Genomic DNA, 17,898 nt, shown 5'->3' with positions numbered 1-17,898 from the left:
AAAGAAGGTTAAAGCTTCTGGGCAAATTTTTCCCACATCTTCCAAAAGCAATTTGCTTTAAATTTCGAATTTTTTTTGTTCATTTTGATGGTATCGCGGGGCCCTTTCAAATGCGGGCCCGGTTGCTCCAATCGCCCTTTATCCGGCCCTGTATACGAAATGCTGAATATTGTAGATACTATCGCAATCTTCACATTGGATTTTGCCTTATTGTAAAATATATTGTATTATAAAGATTAAACCAAAGTAAATTACTGTGTTAGAGTAATAAGATGTGAATGTTCTAACTGGATTTTCTTTTTATCACTTATTTATTTCTGCTTTCAAAACACATTCATTATAAAGATTAAACCAAAGTAAATTACTTAGTTAGAGTAACAAGATGTGAATGTTCTAACTGGAGGTTCTTTTTATCACTTATTATTTATTTCTGCTTTCAAAACACATTCATATTTGGCAAAAATTCATCTCCGCTAGTAGGTCTAATATGATTGGCTTATTTTAACGAACTTCCCCAACTTTCGGATGAAGGTAGGCTTACCGTAAGGATCACTCTGGCGATTGCTGTGATTAATGCCAATTTAACCGTCAAATAACTCATGAAATTAGCGTCCGGCTAATGAATAAAAGATCGTTATTTACGCGCGTGTCGTGAATAGTCGTCTTCGTCGAACTCTTTGATGGCCATTCATTGTTGTCAAAATCAATAAAGGCATAATCGGAGCAGATCTTTTAGACCATTTCAAGTTATTAATTGAATTAAACAACAAAAGATTAATCTATGGTGTAATTGATCTTACTACTCAATGTGACATTACATCCATCTCCCAAATGAATTGTGTTAGTTTAGTACATGATAAGTTAAAATATCATGATCTGTTATCCAAATATCGGAATACTGCAAAACATAATCTTTTGATAAATGTTAAGCACCACATTTTAACTAATGGCCAACCGGTGTATGCCAAACCAAGGCATCTAGACAGTAAAAAATTACAGATTGCCAAACAAGAATTTCAATATGTGTTGGAAAACAATCTATATATCCATGGGCTAGTCCTCACCACTTAATCTCTAAAACGGATGGAATTTCGTCTCTCTGGAGACTACCAAAGACTTAATGCTGTAACTTTTACTGACAGCTAACCAATCTGTAGGATTAATGATTTTAACCACACTTTAAAAGGCAAAAATATTTTCCAACTTGATGATTTCAAAGCATATTTTTAAATTCCTGTAGTCGAAGAGAACAAACAGAAAACCACCATAATTACGAAATTCACCAGCTACTTTTCAAAGATTTATATATGAAGTATTTCAAGGTTTGGACATACAGTTTTCAATTAAAAAAATTAAATGAAAGGGCAAACATTTATTATATTTTGTTCATATACATTTCGAAAAACCAGTTTCTACTCATGGCCAATTACATCTAATAAAATATAATCTAAAATTTTGTTTATAGACTTTCCTTTTTATTTGAACCACAAATTAGATTTTATTTACAAACGATCAGTTGGAAGCATTAAAATAAAAGTCGCCGACAGAAGGCATATTTGGCTATTATTAACATGCTTAAATTGGAGGTTGTTGAGAGTTCAAGCAAAAGATGAATAATTTTCGCTCACCCTCATACACAGAAAATACATATATTTAAACAAAATATACTTTTTTATTGCATTATTTAAACCAATTAAAAGAAGTTTATTTAAGGAAGTATTTAAGGGAAGTTCAAACATCACGCGAAAACATTTATGGTATTTTACCATATGAAAAATTTACTCTCCAAAATAGAATCATGCATTTAGGATTTTTAATCATACAAAAAAATTCATAAATAAACTAAATTAGATATATGCAGCGTTTGATATATACAACGATCCTTTTCTGGGTGAGTGAGTGAGTGAGTAAGTGATTATGGCGCAAAACCAGAGATGATTATGACGCGCCAAACACAAGATGGGATGATTATAATTGATGACATTAAAATTCAATAAATAAAAACAAGTAGATAAATGTACCAAATCCAGAGGACGAAGTCATATAAACACAAGTTAAAAGCACACATTAGAATTCAAGACACAGTCTTGAAAACATATTACATTAGGTAATAAAAGCCAGTCTCTTTTAAATAATAAAATAAATTACAATTGAACTCTCTTCCGATTAAACGGTCGAGAGGTAAGTCACAGCTATTAAAATATTTCTGGCGAAGACTATTAAAACATGGACACTCAATTAAAATATGACGAACAGATAAACAAACATTACAATTAAAACAAACAGGCTCATTTTCAGCTTTGAGAAGATAGTTATGTGTGACTCTAGTGTGACCAATTCTGAGGCGAGTCAAAAGAAAGTCCTCCTTACGATTTCCAGCAAAATCCCAATGCTCAATTCTAGACTTGACGTTTCTCAACTTGTTGTGATGCTTAACATCCCAAATTTTCTGCCATTTTTTTCGGATCTTTCCCTTGATGACACAGTAGATATCTCTAAAAGGGATAAGGCGGGCTGCGATATCTGCAAGCTCATTTCCCTTTATTCCAGCATGTTCAGGAACCCAGCAGTACAGGACTTCATAACCTCGAATTGTTAAATTTATATGAATTTTGAGAACATCCATTACCACAGGATTCTAAGTGTTGGGAAAAGCTTCCAAGGATTTAAGAGCATTATACGAGTCTTGTAAAATATGAAATTTTTGTGGCAGAGCTTTGAGATGTACAAAAGACCATAATATATTGCAGTTAGTTCAGATGTTAGGACTTAGAAAGCATGGTGCAGGCATCTGCCCTCTATGTAATTTTCAAATACAAAAGCCATCCCGACATGATCATTTGACTTTAATCCATTTGCGTATGTCGGATAATAACTGCTATACTTCTGCCTGTGCTCAGCAAAGAGTTGTCTGTAAACGATCTCGTTAGTGCTTGCCTTCACGTGATGTTTGAAAACATCAAGAAGCTGAATCCGTAAATTTTCCCAAGGTGGGATTTCAAAGTTCTGTACTGCTTGGGGCGCATATCAGAGAAGGAATGTTCCTCAATGATAGGACGAAGTCTTAAAGGAAAGGTAGGAACACAGGATGGACGTGTTTCAAATAAAGTGTTACATACATTATCAAGTAAGCACAGCTTATTGGGATGTTCAGGTTGTGACAGAATATTAAAATATTGCAAAAGGGACAATTGCTCACGCCTCAGATAAAGTGATGGTCCGTTAGAGTCAACATACAGGCTCTGGACAGGAGAAGTCCTGAAAGCTCCTGAACAAATCCGCAGAGCTTGATGGTGAACAGGATCGAGTTTTAACAAAACTGATGACCGAGCGGATCCATAAACAACTGAGCCATAGTCCAGTCTAGAGCGAACAAGGGCTCCGTAAATGCGAAGCATAGTGGAACCTTCTGCACCCGAGGAGGTGTTTGCCAACACTTTGAAAATATTTAATGTTTTTAAACACTTCTTTCTCAGGTTTAAAACATGAGAAAGGAAAGTCAATTTTTGGTCGAACGTCACTCCTAAAAGTTTTACTTCGTGCGCAAGTAGAATAATTGTACCATTTAGATATACCTCAGATTCAGGATGGAGACCTCGCTTCCTACAAAATTGCACGCACACAGTTTTCTGTTTGGAAAAAATAAATCCCTGTTTGTTTGACCATTCCTGGATCTTATTCAGAACCATCTGCAGTTGCCTCTCTATATATCTCATGTCTGCCCCACGACAGCTAATCTGCAGATCATCAACATATAGAACACCCTCTTCCTGTGCAAAAACATCTGACAAAACAGAGCCAATTCTTACTTGAAAAGTTCTAGCGTTAAGGAAATTCTGAACGAAAATTGGTAGGTTGCCGCGCAAGGCACTCTCGTGAAGATCGCAAAGTATACCGTATCTCCATGCCTTATCATAAGCTTTCTCTATATCGAAGAAAATTGAGACAAGGTGATTTCTTCTTACAAAAGCTTTTCGAATGGATGTGTCTGTAAGAGGAGCATGATATCTACGGTTGTTCTCCCTTTTCGAAAACCACTTTGATAAGGCCATATAATATTATACTTTTCCAAGAAGTAGACTAGGCGGCCGTTTACCATCTTTTCAAACAGTTTGCATACGCAACTAGTAAGTGCAATTGGCCGATAGTTGGCAGGATTCCTTGGATCTTTCCCTGGTTTAGCAACAGGAATGACAACAGCTCTCCTCCATGCACTGGGAAAAATACGCTCCTTCCACACTCTATTGTAAAGATTGAGAAGGGCAGTCAGTGACTTATAGGACAGATGCTTTAGCATTTCATATTTTATGCCATCAAAACCCGGAGAAGACTTATGTGTCTGCAATAAAGCTCTCTTTAATTCCAGCATAGTAAATGCTCTATTGTAAGGCTCAGATTTGGTAGAGTTGAATGCGATGGGATTTATTTCAGAGTGCTGCTTGATAGAGAGAAATGCAGGTGAATAGTTTCTGCTGGAAGAAACGGCAGCAAATGTCTCACCAATAGTATTCGCAATTTCTTCTATGGAGCTAATCACTCACATTTCTCCAGAAAGGAAAGTGAGTGGTCTTTATATATTCCGCATGCTTTTCGAACTCTTTCGCAAACCCGCTTACTAGGCGTAGAGGATGTTTTTGAGGACACATATGAAATACAGGAATCCCTCTGGCTCTGCCTTCTTACTTTTCGTGCATTTGCTTTGGCTCTTTTAAATGCTATGAGGTTTCGCAGATTCGGATATCTACGAAAAATTCCCGATGCTTTTTTTTTTTGTTTCTTCAGTGCTTCATCGCAGTCGCGATTCCACCATGGTTTCGTATACTTTAGTATTTTTCCTGATGTTCTAGGAATGGAGAGCATAGCTGCTTGAATAATAGTATTAGTCACAGCTTCAACAGCTTCATCGATATGCAGATCTTCTACTATTTTCTGCGTGAGCTCAGCAGAGGAAGAGAAGAGTTCCCAGTCTGCCCTGTCCAGTATAAACCGAGGGAGTCTCGACATGGGGTTTGCTCCTTATCGTGCAAGTGATACTAAAATGGGATAATGATTGCTGTTGTACAGGTCATTTCCGACACTTAAAGTGCAAAATGGCAACAGAGATGGTGAACAGATGGCAAGATCGAGAGCGTGGAATGTCCTTCAAGGCTCATGGAAGTAAGTATCCTGCCCATTATTCAGGAGTCAAAAGCTATGAGCTTCAATCATTCGCTCAATTTGCCTTCCTCGGCATTTTGTATCTTTACTACCCCAGAGCGGATTATGGCCGTTAAAATCTCCTATTATGATGAAAGGCTCAGGCAGCTGCTCTATAAGACAATTTAAATCTTCCTTGTCAATGTGCTCATTAGGAGGCAAATAAAGAGAAATGACTGAAACTACTATATGAAAATTTACTTGTATAGCGACAACTTGGAGGGATGTCGTCAGAGGAAGGGAACATGAGGGATAGTCGAGTGAGGTGAGAAGACCTACACCTACACAGGCAACGTTCACCTGCAAGGTTATCTTTCTTGACGAAAGAAAACCTCCGAAGTTTTGCTGGTTGATCTGGTTTCAGATTTGTTTCCTGTACTGCCAAGCACACAGGGTGATGAACATTGACTATAATTTTGATGTCAAGAAAATTTTGGTGGAATCCGCGACAGTTCCATGAGATCAGGATAGCCATTATAATTTATGTTTGTTTTTTCTGTGCTGCTTTTTTGTTTTTCGTGGAAGTAGATGCTCGGGAAGATCTAGCCCCTCTTCTACTTCCATACTATGTGAATCTAAAAATTCAGATACCATATCCTCAAATGAACTATTACTATTGCTTCTGTTTTTTGAAGGCTCATTTTTGGATTTGCTCTGGATTGCTATTTCTTATTTTTGTACTACATGAGTCAGAGTTTCCTTTTTCTGGCTTGCAGGCTTCTGCGTTTTATTTGGAGGAGTCTGTGCATTTACCAATGTTTGAGTTGCAACGGTCCGTGTTGCTTAAACGGCACTAGCATATGATGTATTTGGTTGAGTGAGTGAGTGATTATGGCGCAAAAACCAGAGATGATTATGACGCGCCAAACACAAGGTGGGATGATTACAATTGATGCCATTAAAATTCAATAAATAAAAACAAGTAGATAAATGTATCAAATCCAGAGGATGAAGTCATATAAACCCAAATTAAAAGCACATATTAAAATTCAAGACACAGTCTTCAAAACAAATTACATTTGGTAATAAAAGCCAATCTCTTTTAAATAATAAAATAAATTACAATTCACCTCTCTTCCGATTAAACGGTCGAGAGGTAAGTCACAGCTATTAAAATATTTCTGGCGAAGACTATTAAAACATGGACACTCGATTAAAATATGACGAACAGATAAACAAACATTACAATTAAAACAAACAGGCTCATTTTCAGCTTTGAGAAGATAGTTATGTGTGACTCGAGTGTGACCAATTCTGAGGCGAGTCAAAAGAACGTCCTCCTTACGATTTCCAACAATATCCCAATGCTCAATTCTCGGCTTGACGTTTCTCAACTTCTTGTGATGCTGAACATCCCAAAATTGCTGCCATTTTTTTCGGACCTTTCCCTTGATGACATTGCAGATATCTCTAAAAGGGATAAGGCGACTGGACAGTTCAACAGCAGATTTGGCTGCGATATCTGCAAGCTCATTTCCTTTTATTCCAGCATGTCCAGGAACCCAGCAGTACAGGACTTCATAACCTCGAATCGTTAAATTTATATGAATTTTGAGAACATCCACTACCACAGGATTCTGAGTGTTGGGAAAAGCTTCCAAGGATTTAAGAGCACTATAGGAGTCTGTATAAACTATGAACTTCTTGTGGCAGAGCTTCGAGATGTACAAAAGACCATAATATATAGCAGTCAGTTCAGATGTTAGGACTGAGAAAGCATGGTGCAGGCATCTGCCCTCTATGTAATTTTCAAATACAAAAGCCATCCCAACATGATCATTTGTCTCTGATCCATCTGTGTATATCGGATAATAACTGCTATATTTGTGCCTGTGCTCAACAAAGAGTTGTCTATAAACGATCTCGTTAGTGCTTGCCTTCACGTGATGTTTGAAAACATCAAGAAGCTGAATCCGTGAATTTTCCCAAGGTGGGATTTCAAAGTTCTGTACTGCTTGGGGGCGCATATCAGAGAGGGAAAGTTCCTCAATGATAGGGCGAAGTCTTAAAGGAAAGGTAGGAACGCAGGATGGACGTGTTTCAAATAAAGTGTTACACTCATTATCAAGTAAGCACAGCTTATTGGGATGTTCAGGTTGGGATAAGATATTAAAATATTGTAAAAGGGACAATTGCTCACGCCTCAGATAAAGTGATGGTTCGTTAGAGTCAACATATAGGCTTGTATTTGGTTGAAGCTGTGTGCTTTGAACCAGCCTTCTGGCTTCTGCGTAGGAGATGTTTCTAGTCACTTTTGTCGTCTGTACTTCCTTTTCTGTTTTCCATTTTTGGACAAGAACGAGAAAATGCCGGATGATCGCCTTTGCAATTTACACACAATGCTGCAGCAGTGCAATTTTCACTATCGTGACCAACCGACGAGCATCGAGCACACGTCAGCCGATTGACACCCGTGAGGACGACTAAGGTGCCTCCCGTTTAGCTGAAGCAGAGGCCAAAGCAGTGCGTTGGGGACAGTACCTCGCCCCTCAACTACCAGGACCCTCATTTCCAGCAACACGGGTCTCCACGCACGGCAAACACGTGGGCAGTTTTCTCGCCACTCAAGAACTAGAGACAAGGGCGGTTCCAGTTTCTCGTGAAGAGCCCCAAACTCCGGAGAGTGAGTGAGTGAGTGAGTGATTATGGCGCAAAAACCAGAGATGATTATGACGCGCCAAACAAAAGATGAGATGTATACAATTGATGACATTAAAATTCAATAAATAAAAACAAGTCGATAAATGTACCAAATCCAGAGGATGAAGTCATAGAAACACAAGTTAAAAGCACATATTAAAATTCAAGACACAGTCTTCAAAACAAATAACATTTGGTAATAAAAGCCAATCTCTTTTAAATAATAAAATAAATTAGATTTGACCTCTCTTCCGATAAAACGGTCAAGAGGTAAGTCACAGCTATTAAAATATTTCTGGCGAAGACTATTAAAACATGGACACTCAATTAAAATATGACGAACAGATAAACAAACATTACAATTAAAACAAACAGGCTCATTTTCAGCTTTGAGAAGATAGTTATGTGTGACTCTAGTGTGACCAATTCTGAGGCGAGTCAAAAGAACGTCCTCCTTACGATTTCCAACAAAATCCCAATGCTCAATTCTAGGCTTGACGTTTCTCAACTTGTTGTGATGCTGAACATCCCAAAATTGCTGCCATTTTTTCTGACCTTTCCTTTGATGACACTGCGGATATCTCTAAAAGGGATAAGGCGACTGGACAGTTCAACAGCAGATTTGGCTGCGATATCTGCAAGCTCATTTCCCTTTATTCCAGCATGTCCAGGAACCCAGCAGTACAGGACTTCATAACCTCGAATCGTTAAATTTATACAAACTCCGGAGAGAAACCACAAGGGTGAAGGTAAAAGAAAAAGTTCCAGCCAAGAGGAGAGGAGACGGAAAAGAGGATAGATCACTGGGGCTCCAGGATCGTGACACGCGTCTCACCAAGAAGATGATCCCTTGAAGGGCTAGGGTACCTCGGGATTGCCAGACCCGTACTCACAAAAGTGAGCCCCCTGAGGGTGGTTATCACCGAGAAATGGTGTTTCATATATGGGAACTTCATATCAAATTAATATCTTTTTACTTTGAGAAGTCTGTTTATATGGAATAAAATAGAGACAAACACGGTTTTAGTATAATTATTTATTAAATTTATACAAAAGACATGAATATTCATTCATTTTGGTCATAAGATTACCAGCTTCAGTACTCAATGCACATTCAGTTAAAAGATTTACTCATAACCTGAGACATTATATATACAAAATGAATGGGAAGTAAATATATTTGCGTACTTCTTGAGAAAGAAATTGGTACTTTCCTCATATAAATCGATTTTAAATGTTAATTTTTCTTAATTAAACCTACACGTAAAATAAGAATATTTATTTTTACTTTCTTCAACGAAGTAAAGGATGTATTATAATCACCAAAAATTTCGGGTATCTTATTTTCAACGAAAATATCCATTTTTACCGCTCTGGAATCCACTTAAAAACGATGCTTTGCAGACAGATTAAAGGACTCTTTCTTCCAAAACGGATTGAAAAATGGATTTAAAAAGATTTTTTCCGTCACTTCTGTTACGTACTATGTATGTACCTCGCAACTCTCTTTTTTATAGTCACACGGCATTCTATATACATTATTAGTAGAGTAAACATCTTTGGTCCTAGTGCTGCATAATAAAACTATTCTTGGGGTCTTAAGAGAGAGTTGTTATATAAAATGTCTGCGCCGTGGGATTGAGGCTCCTGCGGCGTAACACGCCAGTGGTTAAATATCTCTGTTTGAGGTTTCTATGGATAATGTCCGGCCCTCCCGCCTAATACGGAGGATGGTTACAGGTTCTCACCTTAGTTATATTTAGTTGCAAAAAAAAATTAAATAATATATGGCCTACCGGTATGAAAAGCACAAAGTTCTCAAAAAAGATAGACCTATCTTTAAAACTTCGTGTTTTTTTTTTTTTTTTTTCATTTTTTCCTTTCCTATTATTACAGAGTTTTAGATCAACGTGACGTCTGATCTTTTCCATCGTTTCGCCAAATATTTCATTATTCAACAGTTTACAGAAATTTTTTCCGAACTCAATTTTTGGCTTTAATTTGTTTTTCAGTGTTTAATGCAATGTATGTCTTCAACCAACAACTTAGATCAAATTGTAAAATTCCGTTCATTTTTTTAACTTATTTTTAACTAACTTTTAGATAAAACTACAGAGATTTTTGTTTTGTTTTGAAGCTTTCTTCGTCGGTAATTATACCCTGATCAGTTATTTTTGAGTACTGACACAAAAGCATACTGTTTATTTTTTATGACATCGGTAGAGACTGTGTCATTAAAAGCGCACTGTATTGATTAAAGATATTCACACATATCGTGATAGTTCGAAATATTTTCGAATCTCTCTATTCAAAGACGGCCGCCGAATACAGAACCAGGTTTCATATTATTACCTGGAAATTGATATTCAGCTGAGATAGTTCGACTTGTTGAGGAAGCTCCACCGTTCGTTGTTCTAATTCAATCCGTTGATGTTTAACAGCCGTAGCAACATTTTCCTTTTCTAGGTAATCCTTTAAATTTCTGTAATGCACCACATATTGTGTTTTGCTGTTCAAAGTCGTTAAAAGTGTTTTCTTTGTATCCGGGGGTAGCACGGGTTTCTGACGCTAGAGGCAAATCCAAATGAATGTCATGTAGTTGTTCCAGATACTCTAAATCTACTTCAAATACATACCCAATATAACTATCATTGAGTAATTTAGTGATTATCAATATTGCGAGATTCAAGCCACAGGAAATTTGGAGGTTGGCTCATAGTCCAACCATACGAATTATTTGCGTCTAAATATAGCAGATATTTGGGTGGTAAAGCTGCAAGAGCATATCTGTTACAGTACAGCGATAAGCCTCCTTTAATTCCTTTTCCAACCATTTGAAGCATTTCGTAATCCGTTAGAAGTCCAATTTCAGTTTCTGTAACTTTCATCATTGCATTCCAAGAAAGTCGTCGTACCATGCGGGATCTAAATAATATGTTTCCGTACAAACTTCCCGCAAATTTTCAAAAATTCTTCGTCATCAATAAGCATCTATTTTTACGTATAAGTCTCTAAACGAATACGAGTCCCAGGAGTCTGACTATTAAATTCATGCCCATACAAAAGAATTCTTTTGCATGTTCATAATCAGTTGCTGAAATGCTGTCTTTATTTAAACGGCTGTAAAATGCCTTTTTAGCGGCAAGACACGTATCATCTATTTTTTTAATGTTGCTTATATAATCGTATGGGAAAACTCCTTTTCGTAATAGTAATAATGCAGTTTAGCTATTTTAAAATGTAGAGTTAATATGAACGAACTGTTCCAGTGCTAAGTTTTCGGATAATTTTTCCATGCTGCTCGCCATAAAGCGGAAGGACTCCGAAAATCGGACATTGAATCGTCCTTTCACATTTTTTCTGAATGAAATGTATTTTCCATGTTTTCAGCCAACCTTTTAATAAGGAGATGAGCATCGTACCCTGAAAAATTGTGAAATATCACAAGCACAAAGCGCGGCATTCGTGACCACATAAACAGGAAATGGTTGGAAGCTCATCTTTGTGTATTTCCTCTTCGCTTGAAGCAATGACGGGCTTTTGTTTCTAATGTATCTCACGTATGCCTTCTGCCAGGACTGAATTGGCTTTGAAATGCATTCGAAATCGGCACACACAACAAATGGAATATATAAGGAATTTTGCTCATTTTTAAACATGAACCTCGGACATTTCTATCCTGACAGCTTCACGATCCCTGCAGTATTTATTGTGTTTTTTTAGAAGCGTTTTAGTTGAAAAACACACAGTAATGGTTAATGGCTAGTTTGCCATCACACAGAGATGGTTGCTGGTGTTAATGGCTAGATAGTTGTTTAGTCACAAGTCGAGATAAAATTCTAATCCACCAGTAATGGGAAATTTTTGAATTCGTTAGTTAGAGTAAATTAACATAATTACTCTTTTCTTCGTCTGTAGCAAGCAGCGGAAACAAAACACATTTTTTAGTCAATCCGAAAACATTTATCAAACCATCATTTTGCAAATCGAATTTGCGTATATCTTTCAGAGATGTAGGAAATTTAATATTGGAAAAGTCCAGCTGACTGAAAAAAAGTTTTAAAATGCACAGTACGATGCACATTTTCATGAGCGGGATATAAAGCAGATAATACCGTCCATTTGAAGCATTGAATATCACTGTTTTTCACATTAATCACAGCCTTTTCGTTTTCAATAATTTCTAAGCACCTCAATATACGTTGATCCACGGAGAAAAACATACTTGTTCATGGGAAGTTCTAGCGTAGTTAATTACCTTTAAAGTCCACCCTGATTCTTTCTCTTGAAAATCACTTGCTTCTTCCCTTAGTTTCCCATCGAGTTATCGCATAGGTTGCTCAAGTCCTTTTCAGATAAAACTACAGAGATTTTTTTGTTTTGTTTTGAAGCTTTCTTCGTCGGTAATTATACCCTGATCAGTTATTTTTGAGTACTGACACAAAAGCATACTGTTCATTTTTTATGACATCGGTAGAGACTGTGTCAATAAAAGCGCACTGTATTGATTAAAGATATTCACACATATCGTGATAGTTCGAAATATTTTCGAATCTCTCTATTAAAAGACGGCCGCCGAATACAGAACCAGGTTTCATATTATTACCTGGAAATTGATATTCAGCTGAGATAGTTCGACTTGTTGAGGAAGCTCCACCGTTCGTTGTTCTAATTCAACCCGTTGATGTTTAACAGCCATAGCAACATTTGGAATCTCCTGCTTTCTTTGTTCATCGGGAATTTTCAAGTGACGGGTGAGTGAGTGCACCGCTATGATGGCTTCCGACCACGGACATGAACCAAACGAAATTATATACCATCACGGTGGGGAAGACTCCAAAGTAACAAGGTTGAATATTACATATTAATAACAGTTTTTACAGTTTGATAACTGCAGGCACTAAGCGTTATTCTGCTTATCTGCTTTAAGTTCTGAACATTTGAAACATAATATTATTCACGGTTGTTTCTGCTTAGGCAGTGTCTTGAGATTTTCTCTATTTTATCAAGGGCTACTCTATTTTTGAGTGTGTTAGACGTCCACATTGCCCAGGCACAGTCCGCTGGTTTCTTCAAGTGCCATGTTCTTGTATGTACACAATGAAAGTATATACACAATGACTTCCTCTCCGCATTCGCAGAAAGGAGTGAGGGAGTGAGTGAGTGAGTGAGTGATTCTGGCGCAAAAACCAAAAATGATTATACCGCGCCAAACACAAGATGGGATGTTTACAATTGATGACATTAAAATTCAATAAATAAAAACAAGTAGACAAATGTATCAAATCCAGAGGATGAAGTCATAAACACAAGTTAAAAGCACACATTAAAATTCAAGACACAGTCTTCAAAACAAATTACATTTGGTAATAAAAGCCAGTCTTTTTTAAATAATAAAATAAATTACAATTGACCTCTCTTCCGATTAAACAGTCGAGAGGTAAGTCACAGCCATTAAAACATTTCTGACGAAGATTATTAAAATATGGACACTCAATTAAAATATGACGGACAGATAGACAAACATTACAATTTGAACAAACAGGCTCATTCTCAGCTCTTAAAAGGTAGCTATGTGTCACTCTAGTGTGACCATTTTCTGAGGCGAGTCAAAAGAACTTCCTCCTTACGATTTTTGGTAGATTCCCAATGCTCAATTCTAGGTTTTACTTGTCTTAACTTGTTTTGAAGCTGAACATCCCAAATTTGCTGCCACTTTTTTCGGACCTTTCCCTTGATGACACAGCAGATATCTCTAAAAGGGATAAGGCGACTAGACAGTTCAACAGTAGATTTGGCTGCGATATCTGCAAGCTCATTTCCCTTTATTCCAGCATGTCCAGGAACCCAGCAGTACAAGACTTCATATCCTCGAATCGTTAAGTTTATATGAATTTTGAGAACATCCACTACCACAGGATTCTGAGTGTTGGGAAAAGCTTCCAAAGATTTCAGAGCACTATACGAGTCTGTATAAACTATGAACTTTTTGTGGCAGAGCTTTGAGATGTACAAAAGACCATAATATATTGCAGTTAATTCAGATATTATGACTGAGCAAGCATGGTGCAGGCATCTGCCCTCAATGTAATCTTCAAATACAAAAGCCATCCCGACATGATCATTTGACTTTGATCCATCTGTGTATATCGGATAATAACTGCTATATTTCTGCCTGTGTGCAGCAAAGAGTTGTCTGTAAACGATCTCGTTAGTGCTCGCCTTCACGTGATGTTTGAAAACACCAAGCTGAATCCGTGAATTTTTCCAAGGTGGAATTTCGAAATTCTGTACTGCTTGGGGGCGCATATCAGAGAGGGAATGTTCCTCAATGACAGGGCGAACTCTTAAAGAAAAGGTAGGAACGCAGGATGGACGCGTTTCAAATAAAACGTTACACGCATCATCGAGTAAGCACAGCTTATTGGGATGTTCAGGTTGGGATAGAATATTAAAATATTGCAAGAGGGACATTTGCTCACGCCTCAGATAAAGTGACGGTTCCTTACAGTCAACGTACAGGGAGGACGGGAGAGGTCCTGAAAGCTCCTGAACAAATGCGCAAAACTTGATGGTGAACAGGATCCAGTTTTAACAATACTGATGGCCGAGCGGATCCATAAACAACTGAGCCATAGTCCAGTTTAGAGCGGACGAGAGCTCTGTAAATGCGAAGCATGGAGCAACGCTCTGCACCCCAGGAGGTGTTCGCCAACACTTTTAAAATATTTAGTGTTTTTAGACACTTCTTTCTCAGGTTTAAAACATGAGAAAGGAAAGTCAATTTTCGGTCGATCGTCACTCCTAAAAATTTTACTTCGGGCGTGACTGGAATAATTGTACCATTCAGATACAACTCAGGCTGAGGATGGAGACCTCGCTTCCTACAAAAGTGAACACAGACAGTTTTCTGTTTGGAAAAAGTAAATCCCTGTTTGTTTGACCATTCGTGGATCCTATTCAGAGCCATCTGTAATTGCCTCTGTACGTATCTCATGTCTGCCCCTCGACGCGTATTTCCAAACCCTACCCCACTTTTCGAATTTTTGACGTCACGGAAATATCGACTAGTTTCACCTGACAAGACGCCTACCCCACTTTTGACTACTACGGCGCGCTTTCGAAAGAATTGTGCTGCTGAATAGTGTGTTTAGGTGCTAATTGTGAGATTTTCGCAATTTATATTATTATGAGTGGGAATTTACGCAAAATCTTCAGTGAATGGTTATTGTTTATCGCCGTAGTGTATTTGAGGAAGGAGGAGAATAATTCGAAAAATCTGGAAGGTGATACTCGGCAATAAATGTGCTGTATTTCATCGCAAAATTCAGCGACGCCAGTAAAACAAACGAAAGTGTTCGAAAAACTTATCCACATCTGAAGCTACTATACAAAAATTGTATGTGTGCCAATACAGCAATTTAAATTTAAAAAAAAAAAAAAAGCAGAAAACTTCAGATCAAGGAATAAGAAAAAATTGCAGTGCCTCTATGTGCTTAAAAACTACGAAGCATTCTGCAGACTTTCGTGCCAAAATCAAGGTTGACAAATAGATTAATGCATTTTATTGTTTCTTTTAATGTATATATTTCAAAATTATTAAAATAACTTGAACAGTTGTTTAATTGCTTAAAACAGCAATAAACTTCATTTATAAAGATATACAAGGAACTTCATAATTCTCTGGTGAACAACTGAAATTTACTAAATTACCTAACTTTATAACATTAAATATCTTCGTAACTGTTTTAATATGGTCTGTTGTATAAAAGCTTAACTACTTCTAAAAGCTAACTACTAACTAAAAGCTTAGCTACTTACTATTCATTTGTTATACATTAAAATATTTTCTGATTTACTTACTAAATGCGTAATCAATTATCAGGATTACTAAATGTATTAAGAATTTCCATACATGCTTGTGCAGTGTGAATGCATGTTTGTGTAATGAACTTTGATTTTCATGAACGAAAAAGAAATACAATCTCCGAATAAGTACTTTTTTGTTTTCCAGTTCCTGTGTTTAGCTGTAAAAGTAAATTCACTTCAAGTATGTGTCTGTGCAATTTTGACGATGTAAATGCTGAAATGTATGTATAGTAAAAACTCAAAAAAAAAAAATATCCAGAAAGCTCTTGAAATTTTGGATAGCCGAGCATATAAAAAATTAAATATTGTAATAAGTGAATGGAAGAATAAACTATTAGTCTAAAATCATAAAAACAGTTCATCTTATTTGTATCAACTTGACTATCAAAAGCCAATATTTGATATTATGAACGATTTTGAAAAAAATGTATGCTGCTGATCTTTGGAATATGATAACGAGTGATTTTTACAATGGTTGTTATGTGGATTAAGACTGCAAGTTGAGACTTTAAATACGAACAATAGTAATCTGAAAATTTGAAGTAGTAATTTCATATCCAACAATCTCTGCCAAATAACTTCTATGTTTTAAGTAATTAAAAAATATATTTTTAACCACTTATTATTAATTTTATAAAGTACATTCTATAATTTAAATTTTATTTACTTTCATCTATTTTTAATGTTTGCCATTATAAATTTCATACTATGTACTTTTTTAAGATTTCATAGTTGCTAATTAAACTTCCTTGACAATTTATTTAGTTATTCTATACATACATTTATATTTTATGTAAGAAAGGGATTTATGTGCAACAGATATACAGTGAAAATCATTTAACACAAAACTGAGGCGACTGAAATATTTTTTCGTGTTAAAGAATATTGAAAGGAAAAAAAAAAAAAAAAAAAAAAGCATATATTCAACAAAATTAAGCTTGTTAAAGTACATTTTATTTACATAGATATGTATATATGCATGTATTTAATAAAAACCAATGAAACAAAAACATCCACAAGAACTTAATGGAATTTAATACAAAATTTTCAAGTTTTTGAAAAACAAAACATTTATTGAGTTTTGGGAAATAATCTGATATTTTTCTTTGCATTGTCTTTTTTAGCATCAAATTGTTTAATGTCAAACATTTTGTTATTCATTTCACCATTGGAATGTGCCTCTAAATAACTGTCCATACTTTTTATGATATTCCTCATTTCAGATGACGTGGGAACAGGAACTGCATTAATTTTATTTTCGTCATCAGAATCTGCATCAATGATATCTTTTTAGCTTTGAACAAATTCCAAAATAACTTTGCCATAATTGGGGCTGTACACACATTATCATAAACTACTGCAACGAATTCTTCCGATAGTACAGTAGGACAGTTCATTAATACAGAAATATTCTCAAACATTTCATTAAGTGTTTGAGAAAACAGTGTCAGCTCAGTTTCAATAGCCTACTTCTTCATTTCTTTCGGCGCCGAAGAATCTGATACTTTTGAGAATTGTGTGTAATGAAAATAATTTTCATTCATCCTTGGAGTCACTGAATTCTATGCAGTGCAACATATGAGCCAAACTCACTAATTTTTACTCACACTGCCATGTACTCATCACTGAATTCCAAAGCTAACTGATGAGAGATGAGATGTTTGTGTGGCGCTTATAGACGTGGAAGGCGAAAGTACCGTAGATAAACAAAACTGGCTTGTGTCACAGACTATTCCGAGGGTATTTCAAAGCCAAAATTAGCGTCTTTTCTACGAAACATGTGAAACCACCTCTCTTTTATTTCACACCCCGCTTAAATCTCGCCAGCGATGCCAGTGTTTTCTGTATTTTGTTCATTTCCAGAAAGGATACCTTTTCATGTTAAGAGAAACAAAATGCATGAAAATACATAATAGTTTGTCGGGACCGTTGCATTATTTCATGTTAACCGATATTTTGCGTTAAACGTATTCCACCGTATACAGATGCGTTTGGACTATGTATATACAAATAATTTTTTAAAAGGAAAATTTATAATCCTTCCAAAAATTTTTGTACATTATGCTGCTAAAAATTGATCAGTAAATATATAAAGAAAGAAATTTAGAACCAATTTTTCAGAAAGAATAAAAATTCAAATTCAAATTTGATAAAATCCTGTTTAGACTAGTAAAATCTTTTTAAATTGGAAGA

This window comes from Stegodyphus dumicola, chromosome 8 (assembly GCF_044657685.1).
Source record: "Stegodyphus dumicola isolate Sdum_Otavi_A_Nest chromosome 8, ASM4465768v1".
Classification (NCBI taxonomy): Eukaryota; Metazoa; Arthropoda; class Arachnida; order Araneae; family Eresidae; genus Stegodyphus; species Stegodyphus dumicola.
This window is presented reverse-complemented; position numbering follows the sequence as displayed.